This window comes from Castor canadensis, chromosome 14 (genome assembly GCF_047511655.1).
Source record: "Castor canadensis chromosome 14, mCasCan1.hap1v2, whole genome shotgun sequence".
Classification (NCBI taxonomy): Eukaryota; Metazoa; Chordata; class Mammalia; order Rodentia; family Castoridae; genus Castor; species Castor canadensis.
Genome location: NC_133399.1, coordinates 8,425,452 through 8,441,200, shown reverse-complemented (window position 1 = coordinate 8,441,200; position 15,749 = coordinate 8,425,452). Strand labels below are relative to the sequence as shown.

The 15,749-nt window shown below is 43.1% G+C and overlaps 1 protein-coding gene and 2 long non-coding RNA genes across 5 annotated transcripts in view; 2 read left to right on the top strand and 1 right to left on the bottom strand.

The window, feature by feature from the left end:
• The window catches only part of LOC109689049 (uncharacterized), a 595,734-nt gene that overhangs the window by 168,713 nt on the left and 411,272 nt on the right, over nucleotides 1–15,749 (bottom strand). The gene's annotated exons all lie outside the window — the stretch shown is intronic.
• Nucleotides 5,109–9,583, top strand: LOC141416321 (uncharacterized). The gene is made up of 2 exons (XR_012441092.1): nucleotides 5,109–6,377; nucleotides 7,761–9,583. It is a non-coding gene; the product is annotated as an uncharacterized lncRNA (long non-coding RNA).
• Nucleotides 14,518–15,749, top strand: part of LOC141416319 (uncharacterized) — a 38,226-nt gene continuing 36,994 nt past the window's right edge. Inside the window, exon 1 of the long non-coding RNA XR_012441090.1 lies at nucleotides 14,518–15,741. This is a non-coding gene — a long non-coding RNA (uncharacterized lncRNA). The remainder of the gene's footprint in view (nucleotides 15,742–15,749) is intronic.

Here is a 15,749-nt window from a genome sequence, read left to right as displayed (position 1 = left end):
ACTGGGATTTGAGCTCAGGGCTCCACACTTCCTAGGAAGGCCCTCTACTTAAGCTGCACCTGCATCCCCTCTTCCCCTAGCTTTTCTTTCCAAAAGGGTCTTCTGGTTTTGTCTTGAGAAACCTGGACCACAATCATCCCATTTCCATCTCCCTTGGAGCTGTGATGACAGATGTGTGCTGCACACTAGCTTATTGGTTGAGAGAGGGATTGGCCTGTGGTGGTGTTGGACTGTATCTTCCTGATCTCTGCCTCCCAAGTACCTGGGGTTGCAGAAATGAGCCATAGGGCTGGCCCTCAAATGCCCATTTTTCAATAAGGGGAGACAGAGAGATACAGAGATAGAGAGAGAGAGACAGACACAGAGAGATAGAATGAATTTCAAAAATCATGAAGGGCCGGAAGTCATCTGAAAAGCCATGATATAATCATATCAAGAGGCTCTTTTATGCTAGACAGGCAAAATTAAATAAATTAGATTTCAAGCATTGATAAATCACACAGTAGCTGGGCACCTGTGGCTCACACCTATAATCCCTGCTACTCAGGAGGCAGAGAACAAGAGGATGGTGGTTTGAAGCCATCCCAGGCAGAAAATTCATAAGGCCTTATGTCAAAAATACCCAACACACACACACACACACAAACAGGGATGGTGGAGTGACTCAGGTGGTACAGAACCTGCCTACAAGGTGTGAAGCTCATGTGTGTTCACTAATTGTGTGTTTCCTCATCTCAGCAGGAACCTGGAAAGGACTGAGAGAAGGACAGACCCTTGGCCACCATGAGAATACTGGGCCATGTGATGTCACCCATTATTGTTGGTGATGGCACCACCAAGGGCAAAGCCCAAGAGACCTGGCCTCAGGCACAGGGGTGCAGAGGAGATAGGCCATGGCAGAACTCTTGTTTTTTTGCAGTACTGGGACTTGAACTCAGGATGTACACCTTGAGTCATTCCATCAGCCCTTTTTGTGATGGGTTTTTTTGAGATGGGGTCTCGCCAACTATTTTGCCCAGGCTGGCTTCCAGCCACGATCCTCCTGATCTCTGCCTCCTGAGTCACAGTAAAGGAGGGCCCATGTGCTGGTTCAGGTGAGGGTGGTCAGAGATCAGAGACCTGGTCGAGGAAAGTCCACAAACGTTTGCTTCTGTTTTGTTTCTACTGATCAATCGATTGAATCATTTCTGAGGAAAAAGCGTGCATTTGGGAAGTTTGTGTCTGGCCAGTGCACAGGTGTAAAAGGAAGGGGAGGGCACCATGACACCCTCCAAGTGCATGGGGCAGGGACAGGAGAGCAGCTTCTCTAGAACCCAAAGCTTTGTGAGGTGGGAGCTGTGTGATCACTGCCATTTACCAGGATTCTAGCCCACAGGGTTTTGGCTGTTTTCCTTTTATTCAGTTGGTGTATTTGGGGGGTAACTGGTGTCAATAGCGGTTGTCTGACAGAAAAACACCTCCATTCTGTTATATAGAGAAAATACTTGTGATTTTGACTGTACGCTTGGAAACGGAGCACCATTTTAAAAACTGATCTGTATTTCAGATCTCCTAGCATAGTCAACCTTAAACCCTTGGATTTCCTGAGCTACAGAAGTGTCTTTGCTTGTTTAACATTTGTCTCTTTAGGTACTTTTCTGAATTTGTACTATTGAGGTGACTCAGAATGCCACCCCTCAATCATTTAAGGAAAGTGACTGGTGAACAGACAGAAAAAACATGCTGTGGCCTGGCATCTGCATTGGGGACAGTGTGGTGGCACTGAGCCTGGAAGTTGTAGGGACTGTTCTATGTCTCTCTGGTGTCAGAAATGCGTTGTGGGACACCAGGTTTGTGCTGGAGAATTGGTTGGTGTTCAGTAAACAGCACACATGTGGTGTCATTAGTGAGGGCAGGACAAGGACAGGGCAGCTCAGGTCAGAACCCAGTCTGTAGGACAAAGCCTGCTGCTGCTGGGAGGAGGGAACATGGATAGGGGAGCCCTAGGTGTGGGGAGGCCCCAGAATGAAGTTTCCTGGCTGCTCAGGCTTCCTCCGTCCCTCCCTGGGAGTGAAGCCCTGGGCTGTCTCTGCACAGTGACAGTGGTGTCTAGGGTCAGACTTGTGTTCACCTTGCGAGCCTGGGTCCCTTGTGAACTGTGGGTGAAGCAGCTGCTTCCCTGAGTTCGTTTCCTTTGTAGAATCTCTCTCTGTCTCTGTTTCTGTCTCTGTCTCTGTCTCTCCCTCTCTCGCTATTTGAAAAGAGGGCATTGGAGGGTTCCACGTGGCTCATGTCTGTAATCCCAGGTCCTCAGGGGGCAGACATCAGGAAAATTAGGTACAAGGCCAGCACAGTTCATACCCTGTCTCAATCATTAAGCTGAGTGTGGTGGCACACATCTGTCACCCCTGCTCCAAGGGAGGGGTAAATAGGTCGATCGTGGTCCAGGCCTGCCAGGGCAAAACCAGAAGACCCCTTCTGTTCTTCTGAAAGGCAGTAGTGGTCTATTTCTTTATGAATTTTCCAAATAATGTTTGCAGGTGGCACGTTCCTCTGGGAGTGTAGTACCTCAGGTCTCCACTCCTTTCGATTATATTCAGTGTTTTCACGGGTGTTTTTTCAATGTTCAGCGCTAAGAAAGAGCAAGCGGAAACGGACAAATCCTCACGTCCTCCAGGCCTTGCATGTTGCTGCCTTTCATGCTGAGCCTGGGTAGTTAAAAGTCTGTTTTGGCCTTCACTTCTTGCAGACCTTCTTCGTTCTGTTCTACAATACGTTGTTTCCTTGTCACACACAGGGTCACCTGACTTCCTCGGGGACTCTATTTCTATTTATTTGTCCTTGTGCATGACAGGCAAGTGTTCTACCTCTGAGCTGCAGCCCAACAGCAGGGGTTCTTTCAAACACCATCATTTCTAAAGTACTTTGCTCCTTAGCCTCCCATAACTTAATGTATCTTTTAATGCTTGGGTAGGTAGGTTTAGCTTTTACCTCTAGGTCTTTGCTCCATATTTTATTTCCTCCTACTACTCATTCCTTCTCTCTTCATGCTTCTTCTTTTGGTGCTCAAAAAGAACTGCATCCGAACCTTTAAAAACAAAATTTCGAATAAGGTAAGCGTTCCACTTCTTTGTCTTCCATAGGGATTTCTGCTTTTCCACTTTTCTGAGCATTTAAAAAAAAATAGGTTGCTTTTTCTCATTAAGTGATTTTTATCCTCCTGTCCAAAATTGCTCTGCCATGTACATTTAGGAATCTGGGCGTGTTGGTCTGGTGTGGCATTTATGTCTCTGTGTCTATGCCCGCTCCACTGGATTTTGATTACTGTGCCCGGGTGCAGGTATTTATTTGTGGATTGTGCACCTGCATTCACAAGGGACATTGGCTACATCTTCCCAGTGTCCATCTTTGCTGCCAGCTTAAATTTGGCCTCTGAGTGAATCTGAGTCTTCCCTTGTCTTTGGTTTCTGGAGGAGCTTAGTAGTAGGCTGATGTTCATTCTGCCTTAGGTGGTAGGAATTTCACAGTCCTCTGAACCAGCTGTCTGGTTGTCTTTCATTTGTGGGGGATTTTTTTCATTATTGCGTTAGTCTTGTTAGTTGTAATTCTCCTCATAGTTTGTATTTCTTTGCCACTCAGTCTCAGTAGATTCTGTTCCTGGACATTTCTCCTCCTCATTAGTACACCATTCCCAAGTAACGATAGAGACTGCTTCAGTAAGCTGTCAGACATTCACTTGTTCCTGTTGTGATCTGCTGTTATTTCACAGCTGCCGTACTGTTGTAGTGGGAAAGTATAGAGAAAAGCAGCATTCTAGTGACCCCTGGTTTGGATTCATTTTGAGGAAGCCTGTATCCCTGGGCTGGGTTTCATAAGTCCTTGTCATTTTCACCCTTGTAAAGTTTAATCAAGGAGTCAGAGAAACACTGTGTTTTCCTTTCCCCAGACACTGGACCTGTAACATCTTACTTTGTTATGCTTGGTGGTTGCACTTTCTTTTGGAGGCAGGACTTAAAAACAGAATTCACGGGGCATATTTAAAAATGACAAGACATTCTTGAGGAACACGCTTAGGCTCTAGGTTCTGGTCAAGTTCATATTACAGGAAATTGCAAGGCAGCTGGTATCCATTCCAGAACAACTGTCAGTGTGTCTTGTCCATAAACACGTTATCTCATGGGCTCAATTTTGTCCTTCTCATAGGTATGAAATGGGATCTACTTGACATTTTCTTGTCTCTTCATTACCATGTGCCTGGATCTTCCTTCACACAGGGTACTTTACCTTCTGATAAATACGTTTTGGTCATTTCCCCATTTTTTCATTTTTACTCTGTGCAGACATCCTTTTATAATTGCACGCATTGTAGATATTTCACTTCTCTGTTGTGTTTGCCACCATAATTTTAATGTTTAAATTTGTCAGACCATTTCTTTTGACTTGCTGTTTTTATTATGAGAAAATTCTCTATTTATATTGTTTGTATTTTTGACATTCCTGGGGTTTGAACTCACATTTGCTAGGCAAGTTATCTACCATGTGAACCACACCCCTGGCCCTTTTATTTTTTCAGGTAGAATCTCCCACTTTGCCCAGGTTAGTCACAAACTGCCGTCTTCCTATCTGTACTTCCCCTGTACGGTGGATTCCAGACATGTAACATGCCACCTGGCATTCGTGTTTAAATTTTGTTTCTTTTTTTTTTTTTGGTGGTCAGACTGGGATTTGAACTCAGGGCTTCACGCTTGCAAAACTGGTCCTCTAGTGTAGCAGAGATGAGGATCAGAAGAGAACAGACTAGGTCTGAGTCCTGAGAAAGTAGCAGGAAGGTAGGGATGCCATCAAAAAGAGATAAAACCTGAGAAATCTGAACATGGGGAAGGTCACGTAGCCCTAGGGAAAAGTAGGCAATAAAATTAAATATAACCACATATGGATTAGACCTTGCTTTTTGCTTCTGTAACCTGCTTGCAAGGGTATATAAGGTGAGACCCCTTTGTCCTTGGGGCTCAGTACCCTGGGTCTATGCTGGCACAAAACGTTGCTTCCTGCTAATTGCCGCAAGGGACCCGTATCTCAGCTAGTGACCTCTGCAACACGAGTGCTTGAGTCACACCTGCAGTCCATTTTGTTCTCATTTTGGAGATACGGTCTGGTGCGCTACTTTTGCAGACTGGCTTCGAGCCATCATCCTCTTGCTCTCTCTCTCCTTAGTGTGCAGGATAACAGTCTGAGCCACCTGCACCTGGCTCTGTTTTAATTTTAATGCACTCATAATTCATGGGCTATCGTGTGGTCGTTCAGTACTTGCATACAATGGGAACAGAGTAGATCAGGCTACTTCCTATGTCCTAACATAGTTTCGTTTTTCTGTATTGGGTACATCCAAAATCCTCTCTGGTACATTTTAGAATATACAGTAAATTTTTTCAGTAATGGTTGCGTTATTGTGCACTTTTGATCATTTATCCTTCAACTAAATTTGGTCTGTCTCACAGTAGGTTCAAGCTTTCAAATGTTGGCTGTTCCTGTAATTGCAGAGGATGTGCTGCATGCCCCAAGCAAGCAGTTGTGACAGTGGGCTTAAAATATTGTGTCCAGGAAACTCAGTAGAGAATCAGTGCCCAGGGAACTTTTGGACACTGGTCACCAAGGCTTGCTATAGTAGTCATGTCAGAAAAGCGCAAACTTTCACAGGGAAGCAAGTGGAGAAGATACATACTGTTTGCATGAACTGTGTAGGCAGGCTAAGCTCCTCTCCTCAGCTCGATGGCTGAGGTCTGAGCCCAGAGGTTGAAGGGTGTGTTCTATGTGTCCCTGATATCAGAATTGAATTGGGGAACACCATATTGGAGATGGAGAATTGGTTGATATTCAGTAAGCACCATATATGTGGTGTCACTAGTGAGGGCAGGACAAGGACAAGGCGCCTCAGGTCAGAACCCAGCCATTAGGACAAAGTGTGCCGTTGTTGGGGAGGGAACATGGTCTTGGGAGCCCTTGGTATGGGGAGGCCCTAGAATTAAGTTTCCTCCCTGGTCAAGTTTCCCTCCGTCCTCCCTGGGAGGAACCCTGGGCTGTCTCTGCACAGTGACAGTGGCCTCTAGGCTCAGACTTGTGTTCAAACTTCTGAGCCTGGGTCCATTGTGAACTGCGGGTGAAGCAGCTGCTTCCCTGACCTTCTCCCTTGATTCCTTTGTAGAGTTTCAGTATCTCTCTCTCTCTCTCCCTCTCCCTCTCTCTGTACTGGGATTTGGACTCAAGGCCTTGAACTTGCTAGTAGGCACTGTTACCAGTTGAGCCACTCCAATATCCTTGGGCAGCTTCAAACCAAATCCTCACGTCTCTGCTTCCTGAGTACCTAGGACTACAAGAGTAACTCAACAGTGCCCAGCCAGGTTTATATTTTTATGTTGAAAATATTATTCTTACTTTTGTACCCAAATGGTAAGGGAACATAAAGTTTTTACACAGTGGTAATAAATAGGTGGTTAAATTCAGATTTAGTATGAAATTTTGATAGTAGTTGAATTTATCAGATTTTTCATGTATGTGGGTTTGGGTTTTGTTTCTTTTGCTTTGTTTTTTTGTTTTTTGAGAGTGTGTGTGGTGGTGCTGGGGTTTGAACTCTTGCTCTCACACTTGCTAGGTAAGTGCTCTAAAATTTTAGCCACTTGGATAACCCTCTTTTGTGTGGGGTATTTTCGAGATAGTGTCTGGTGAACTGTGTGACTGAGATGGCTTCAAACATTGATCCTCTTCTTCCCTGCCTCCAGAATATCTAGCGTTACAGGTGTGAACCATTGGCTCCCATTTGGATGTATATCTATTGTGTTATTTGTCAACATTCAAAATCTAATTTATTTAGTTTTGCCTACCTATTAAACAGCATGTTTGTATGATTATAACTTGCCTTTACTGGTGATCGCAGACACTACAAATTTTTTCTATGTGGCCATTCAGCTCTCTCTCCTCCCTCCCTTCCTCTATTTCTCTCTCCCTCCCTCCCTCTCTTTCTTTCCCTCCCTCCCTCTCTTGTTCTCTCTCTCTCCTCTATATGTATATTCTATAGATAGACAGATACATATTTATGCCTAGCTCCAAATTCATTGCCTCTCTGAAATGTTTGTGTAAGTATTCATACAGCTTGAATATCCACAGTACTTGTGCTTACACTTGCAGCTCATCTTAGAGGTATCATTTTATATTTGCTAGTGTTTTAAAATCTGGAAAGCAAAAGACATCCATGCATTGTGCATGATGGACCCTTGAGCTATACATAAATGTAACACAGATGCTCAACGTTTGGAAAACAGTGAATGTGGAGAGAGTATTAAGAAACCGTATGTAAGGCTGGACTCCAGTGTCTCATGCCTATAATCCTAGCTATTCAGACACAGATACAGAGGATTGTGATTCGAAGCTAGCAGGAGCAAATAGTACCTGAGACCCTATCTTGAAAAAAAATTTTAATGGGCTGGCAGAGTAACTCGAGTGGTAAGAGCGCTTGCCTACCAAGCATGAGGCCCTGAGTTCAGACCCCAGTATCACCAAAAAAAAAAAAAAAAGCAGAGAAAAGAAACTCCATGTGACTATACCTCCTTTGATGACTTTGTCAGTGTCCCCTCCTGTTGAGTATTCAGTCCATTCACCTTCAGGTAGTCGCTACAGGATATGAAGGCTATGGTTGTCCTGACTACAGGAAAATGTAAGAGTGCTGTGAATGAATATATGTGAAATCATTTGGAAAGACACTGTAACATACTGTACTTTTGTTACAGAAGTCAAGCAGAGAGAGGCTCTGTGAACATGAAGAAGGCTGTCGATGGGGAGAAGCCTTCAGCCTGACTCATGAGAGTATGAGTAAGAAAATTCCTGGAGTAACGCCATGTGAAAGCCATGTGTGTGGAGAAGTCCTTGATGGTCACTCACCGGTAAATGTGCCCCTCAGAGATCACAATGGACACAAAACAATCGAGTACCCAGATTAGGGAGAGAATCCATGTAAATACAAGGAACAGGGAAACTTTCCCTTCTCCCCAATGCCTCGATAAAAATGAAAGCACTCGCACTGGAGGGAAAACCCTATGAACGTAAGCAATGTGATAAAGCCTTCAGATATCTCCATTGTCTTCAAATTCATAAAAGGATTCACACTAGAGACAAACACAATTAATGTAAGCAATGTGGGAAAACCTTCAGGAAATACAGTGTCCTTCAAGGCCATGAGAGAATTTACACTGGTGAGAAACCATGTGTTTCAGCTATGTGGAAAAGCCTTCACGCTACCCAAGTATCTTCAAAGACATACAAGAATTCACACTGGAGCAAAACCCTACGTATATAATCAGTGTGGCAAAGCCCTCACTGAATCTTAAAACCTTCAGACACATAAAAGATTTCACAGTGCAGAGAAACCTTATGGCTATCAGCAATGTGGGAAAGCCTTCACTTTGCCCAGTTACCTGCTATAGCACAAAGTCGTTCACATAGGAGACAAATGCTATGTATGTACGGAGTGTGGCAAGGCCTTTACTGCATCCAGTTGCCTTCAGAGACATCAAAGAATTCACAGTGCAGGGAAGCTTCATGTGTGTCAGCAGTGTGGGAAAGCCTTCATTTCCCCTTCCCTTGGAAGGCATGAAATAGTTCACAGAGGAGAAAAACCCTATGTGTGTTAGCAATGTGAAAGCCTTCAGTTCTTACAGCAGCATTGACAAACATGGAAAAGCTCACACTGAAAAGAAAGCCTGGTAATATGCTGAATGGTGCAGAAACTGTCTGGTGAGTACAAGAAACAACTTACGCTGGAGAAAAGATCTGTCTGTGTAAACAATATGGGAAACCTTAATTGACCCCAGTTCCATTTCATGCCATGATGGGTTAAAGGTGGACAGAAATGCTATGGATGTAACTTGGGATCATCCTCAATCATTCCACTTCCTTTTACACACATGGAAGGATCGACTCTGGGGAGAAACCCTAAATATTGGGTGTGAGAAGGGTTCATTCTCACCTGACATTCATAGGACTTATGTTGACAGTAGAAAGCATCTAGGAATGCCTGCAGTCATCTAAGTTGAATTCACAGATACAACAGCACACCATATGGGAAGAAGCCTCTTGAATGGAAGTCTAAGTCTTCACTTGGCCCACATGGAAGAAGAACGCACACTATATCAAAATAATGTGAATGTGAAAGATACTCCAAGTTGTCAGTTTTGTTGGGCTTGGTGCTATGTGCCTGTAGTCCCAGCACTGGGGAGCCTCAAGTGAAAGGATCTCAAATTTGAGTGTACTTTGGGCTACACTGCAACACCCTAAGACAAAGAAAACTTTTCAGTTTTACTAAATAACTTAAACGTCCCATGACTATTCAGTTGTAGTGAAATCCTATGAGCCTAAGTGATTTGAGGAGACGGGAGACAAGGGCACTTGTGTAATTTCTGCAGAATGCTCCAGAAAATACCTTATGTTAGGAAATATGATAAAAGTTATACATGCATTGTTTGTATTAGTGGCTGATTTTTAATATACACATCTTTAGGCTGTGTGTCTCTCATTCTGAATCTTGAAAGGAAACGTGGCATAATTGTGTAAGTACCATTTAGGCAATAGAGTATACGTGTTATAGGTGCTATTTATTTTAGTCACACCAGATAATAAAATTATTTTGTGCTACTAGCCTTGGCATATTCTGGATGTTTTTTACATTTTATGTATCTTTCATCTTTTTGATGGACAAAATGACATTTTGGGGTAGGATGCTGTAGGTCGTACAACTCGTGTAGAAGGCATAGGGCCCTGTGTTCTATCCCCGGCACTGAAAAAACTGTATTTTATATTTGACTTTTTGATTTTTGTTTTTAGTACCGGGCCTTCTCCTTGAGCCACTCCACAGCTCTAATTTTGGGAAGGGTTTTTCAAGATAGAGTCTTGCAAACTTTTTGCCCAGGCTGGTTTCAAACTGCCATCTTCCTCATCTCTGCCTCCTGAGTAGCTAGGATTTCAGGCATGAACCAAAGACACCCAGCTGTATTTTTTCTTTAAACATGTTTTTTGTGTGTGCTTCATACAAATTGTTTGAACTTTGTCACAACGTTCGGACTAACAAATGTTATGTTTTCATTTACTAAGAAGATAGGTGAAAAATTCCACGGTGTCCTGGACCAGATCGTTTATAATTTTGCCAAACTTTTCATTTAGTTCTGAGATTCATATTTATCATGAAGAAAAATTAGGTGTTTTCTTCCTCATGTAAATTTCGTTTTTCATGATTACATTATTAAAACTTTTATAATTGGATCCTAATTTCTGTTTCATGCCTCAGACCAAAAATGAAATCATGCTGTTTTGAGGCACCCCCTCCCAAAAGCCACTACAACTATATCTTATGTCAATCAGAGTATGTGAGAGGGCTGGTGGAGTGGCTCAAGCGGTAGAGCACCTGCCTGGCAAGTGTAAGGCCCCGAGCTCAAACCCCAATGCCACAAAAAAAATTGTGAAAAACAGAGTATGTGAATTATAGCAGAAAATAGGTCCACAGACCATAAATAACTGTTTTATCAGAGAATTCTGAGTAGAATTTGTGGGGGTTGTTGCTATTGGTTTTGTGTGTGTGTGTACCCAGGGCCTTGCACATGCTACAATAATGTAATTCATTGGCTACACACCGAGCCTCATGGCCAGGACTAGTGTTTGCTTTAGGGGAATTGATTGTTACTGACCATCAGATGCCCTGGAAGGAAGAAATTCTGTCTTTGGAAATTATAGTAGTTTTTACCTGCAAGGCAGAGATAATGAAGTGCCAGTGTGTTTTGTCAATTGTAATATATGTGAACAGGATGTCTTTGTTGTTTTTGCTTCATCCATCCCTGTCACTGAGAAGCACTACCTGCCATCAGAGCAGTGGAACACACTTCTCAGCAAGGCTGTAAGTGTGAGGCCAACTCCAGTGTTTGCACTGTTTTTGCCTGTGAAGTGATGTCACAACCATGTGAACACATATGTCAGCGAAGAACATTGTTAAGCTGTGCAGATTAGAGAAGTTTCCTAGGAAGAATCCATCTAGAGCTCCTGTTCTCTTGCCGCCAGCTGCTGGTAGCCTGAACTCTGGCACTAAGGAGCCTCAGAACACCCAAAAGTCTTCCAAGAGTCTGGGGCACAGTCCAGACCCAAACCATCTTGAGCGTGATGGCCACTCCAATAGTCCCACATGTTACTGGCTCCTGTCATCTTGAGTGGGAAAACTTCTAAGTGACACCATCAAACTTTGTGGACCATCCTTATCTCACTTAAAATATATAACTTCATTTAGCTACACAGCTGGTGTTGAAGACTTCCTTTTCAATCTCTGAGCGTAGGAGAGCAGTATGTTTAGGCAAAGTGTCAGAGTACAAACCTAGGAAGGGACTGAGACAAGATCACTGTCGATGCAATCCTTGCTCACTTGAAAAGTAGACCTTTCGTGTAACTTTTGAGTGTCCTCACTCACCAGCTGTGTAGACTACAAATGACAAATAATCCAGGCTCTCTGCTCTCAACAGAGACATGGGGAAAATATAATTTTTGGAATGCTATTGCTGATTCATTTGTGAGAAACACAAGGTGGAGGACAAATGGTCAGTCTTCTTTTCATCCGGTGGAAATGAAGGCAGTAAGAAAAGTCCATGGTGGCAGGTGACACTATAGAAGCTGGCGTATGTGTTCACCTTTTCTATGGAAAGGCACTGTGCTAGTGGTGAGAATGTCCTCACTGATCATTTCTGTGGCCGTATCCAGTGCTTCTTCACCCCTATGTCATCTGCTGCTCCTGTGTAGATGACAACAGTGGGGGCACTGCAGACTGCCTTGCCTGTTGTGGGTTTGCCCATTGTGAGTCTCTAAAGCGATACAGGGTAGATCCAGTGCAGTTATATACTTAGAGATACAGAAATAAAACACATCTACCTTAAGTCTACATAATTCACTGCAGTTGGAAAGCAACTTCTCTGTGCTTTAGCACATCAGTTTTCAATGGCTGAATGCTTTAACACATGTGATGTTCAGACGTGAGGCTCTGGGACTGGAGACTTCTTTTCTTTGGGTGACATGTCTCTGTTGTACTCCTTCATGGTCACTGAAGAATTTTTAGACTACTCCTTTACATATGGACCTTCATTCTGTTGTGTATAGAGTGAGTTGTGCAATGTGTACTGGCTTCTTGTTTGAGGGAGGGTTTTGGTCATGTGTACAACTTTAGCTCAGCGTGGGTGATTCCTGTGGGTGGAGTGACTGCTGAGCAAATCCACTGGGAATTTCCCAGAAACCATCAAAGTAATTCTAGATCCTGAAAGTCCACTTATCTGAGTACAAACAAGGTGAGCAGCAGGCAGAGTTAGCATTTTGAGTACCGTCCTCACTTAGTGGAAAAGGAAGTACATTGTTATCCTCAAGGGGGAATTTCAGTGTCTGTAAGGGTAGCTCAATGCATTGTATTCCAGTGATCCACAAAGTCCACTTTGCTGTCCATGGTGTCAGTTTAATGAGCTGGCATGTCAGCACATGTTACGAAACATAGTAGAAAAGGAACGCCTTTGTGATTTATTATGGAACAGAGGAACTCCACTGTTCATCCATTTCTTCATTATGTTTTCTTCACGCTGTTGACAGAAATTATGGGGTCTCATATGGTAATAACTCAGTTGCTCCTGCCTACCGTTCCCCCCAATTTTTCCTTTCCTCGTACAAGCCCACAGCTGAGGGTGTAGCTCAAGTTTTCAGTCCTCAGTACCATAAAAGAAAGGGAGGAAGAAAGGAAAAGTCAAGGACCACAAACTTTGCCCCAAATCACATCCTCATGTGTCTGGGGCACTGTGGTTTGTGTTTTTATGCAGTTTTACTATTGAGACATCTACTCAGAGTTTGTTTTCTGTTTGTTTGTTTTGTGGTACTGGTGGTTGGTCAGCACAGGGCTTCATGCTTTCATGCTTCTTAGGCAGGTGCTCTACCACTTGAGCCACGTCTCTAGCACTACTAGTCAGTTTTTAGTATCACAGTGGTCACCAGAGAATGGATGTGGAGGCTCCCACATCTTACCAGTTTCCACACAAAACAGCAGTTCCTTGAGCTCCACAAACACTGAAAAGCATCTCAGGGTGTCTCACAACAAAGAGTCTCACAAGGTGAAAGTTTTAGCAAGGATTTATTTTAGCATGGCAGGAAAAGGTATAGAAAGGGGGGGGGTCCAAGAGAAAAAGAAACATTTCTTGCCTTCACGGTCTTATACTGGAGAGCTGGGGGATACACCTGATCAAAGCTCATGGGTCAGGGTGGCTGAGATGGCAGTTGGGTCTGCGTGGCTGAGACCATCCTGGCCACCCAAATCACAGATAATAGGCGTGCTTTAGAACTTCCCTTTGCTAGACATGATTGTTCTCCTCCCATCTAAGGATCCTTGCAGCTTGTTAACATCTCAAAGAGGAAAGCAGAAGCAGGCATCTCCTCTTTGTCCCCCAGTTTCTGTAACTTGCTTGGAAAGGGAGATTGGAGGGGGCCAGCTGCTCTGGCTCTCCTTGTTCCAGTGTCAGAGTCTGACCCTTTAAATATTGATTAAAATATAATGTATCTGTGTCCTCATTTATCCATGTTCCTCATTCACCCCAAACGACTTTGGTCCCTTTTAATCTAAAAAGGGGTGCAGAGGAGTGACAGTCCAAATCTTCTATAGCTACTTCTGGCTGAGTTTGGGTGCTGGAACTACCTAGAAGGAAACCAAAATGTCATTTTTCTATTCTAAGTTTAGGAGATGACCAGGAAATGTAGTTGGCAGAAAATTTAGTGTAAGGGCTGTCAGGATCAAGACCAGGAGACATCAAGTTATTCTTTTACTAAAAGAGAAATTAGTGAAAAACATGCTTTTGTAAGTATGGCCATTTTCACAATGTTGGTTCTACCAATCCATGAGCATGGAAGGTCTTTTCCATCTTCTGATGTCTTCTTTGATTTCTCTCTTCAGTGGCTTATAGTTTTCATTAAAAACATCTTTGGTTTCTTATTCAAGCACCTTATTCTGAGGTACTTGATTGTTTTTGAGGCTATTGTAAATGGAATTGTTTCCCTGATTTCTTTCTCAGTCTGTGCATTGTTGGAATATAGAAAAGCTACTGATTTCTGTATGTTAATACTTTGCCAAAAGTTTATGATTTCTAGTAGGCTTTTCTTTTTGGTAGAGTTTTTGGGGTCTCTTAGGTATCAGATCATGTCATCTGCAAATACGGATAGTTTGAACTCTTCCTTCCGAATTTGAGTCCCTTTTATTTCTTGCTCTTGTCTTATTGCACTGGCTAGGAATTCCAATCCTATATTGAATAGCAGTGGAGAAAGCAGATAGTCCTGTCTCATTCCTGACTTTAATGGGAACGGTTTCAGTTGTTCTCCATTTAGTTTGATGTTAGCTCTAGGTTTGTCATATATAGCCTTTATGTTGAGGACTGTTCCTTCTATTCCTAGTTTCTTCAGAGCCTTTACTATGAAAGGGTGTTGGATTTTGCATCCGTTGAGGGGATTGTGTGGTTTTTGTCCTTGCCTCTGTTTAGGTACAGTCTTACATTTATAGATTTACGTATGTCGACCCATCCTTGCATCCTTGGAATGAAACCAACTAGGTCATGGTGTATGATCTTTTTGACATGTTTTTGAATTCTGTTTGCCAATATTTTGTTGAGAATCATTGCATCTATATTCACTAATAATATTGATATATAATTCTCTTTTCTGGTTATGTTTTTATTGGGTTTCAGAATGAGTGTGATGCTGGCTTCATATAATGAGTTTGGTAGCGTTCCTTCCCTTTCTATTTCCTGGAAAAGCTTAAGGAGTGCTGATGTTAGACTTCTTTACCTGTTTGGTAAAATATGGCTATGAATTCACCAAGTCCTGGGCTGTCCTTTGTAGGGAGACTCTTTTTTACTCTTTCAATTTAATTGCATGTAATAGGACTATTTAGGTAAGTATCTTTTTGGTTCAATTTTTATTGGTTGCATAGGTCTAGGAATTTATCCATTTCATCTAGATTTTCCAGTTTACATGAAAATAAGTTTTCAAAGTACTCTCTATTTTATGGGTTTGCTTAGTCGTAGTGGTTATGTCCCCTTTTTCATCTCTGGTTTTATTAATTTGGGTCTTCTTCCTACTATGCTATGTCATATTGGCTAAAGGGTTTATCAATTGTGTTAATACAGTCAAAGAACCAACTTTTTGTTTCATTGTACAGTTTGTTTGGTTTCAATTTCATTAATCTTGGCCCTGCTCTTTCTCTCCATCTGCTGGTTTGGGGTTTGGTTTGTTCCAGTTTTTCTAGGAGATTAAGATGCATCATTAAATTGTTTATTTGCTCCACAGCTAACAGAAGGCGTGAGCCAGCAGGCTCTAGCCCCACAGAACTGAGCTCCCTGAAGCCCATGCAGGAGATGGGGCCATGGAACGATGGCTGCACATGGGCTTTGTTCTCCTATTCTGGCAGCAGTGCCCCAGGACTAAGATTCCAGAAGCCCATATGGGAAAGCAGGACCCAAAACTCCCACAGCCTGCTGGCTTGGTTCTCCATGTGGGCAGCAGTCCCACAAAACTGTACTCGCTGATGCCCATATAGGAAATCAGGGCCTGGAACACCTGTTACCTGCAGACTTTGGTCTCCTAAGCCAGCAGCAGCTGCTGTGGCCTCTGGAAGCCCAATCCCCAACAAAAGTAGACCCCTGGGCCTCTTGAGTGATGCGATTACAGGTGAGCAC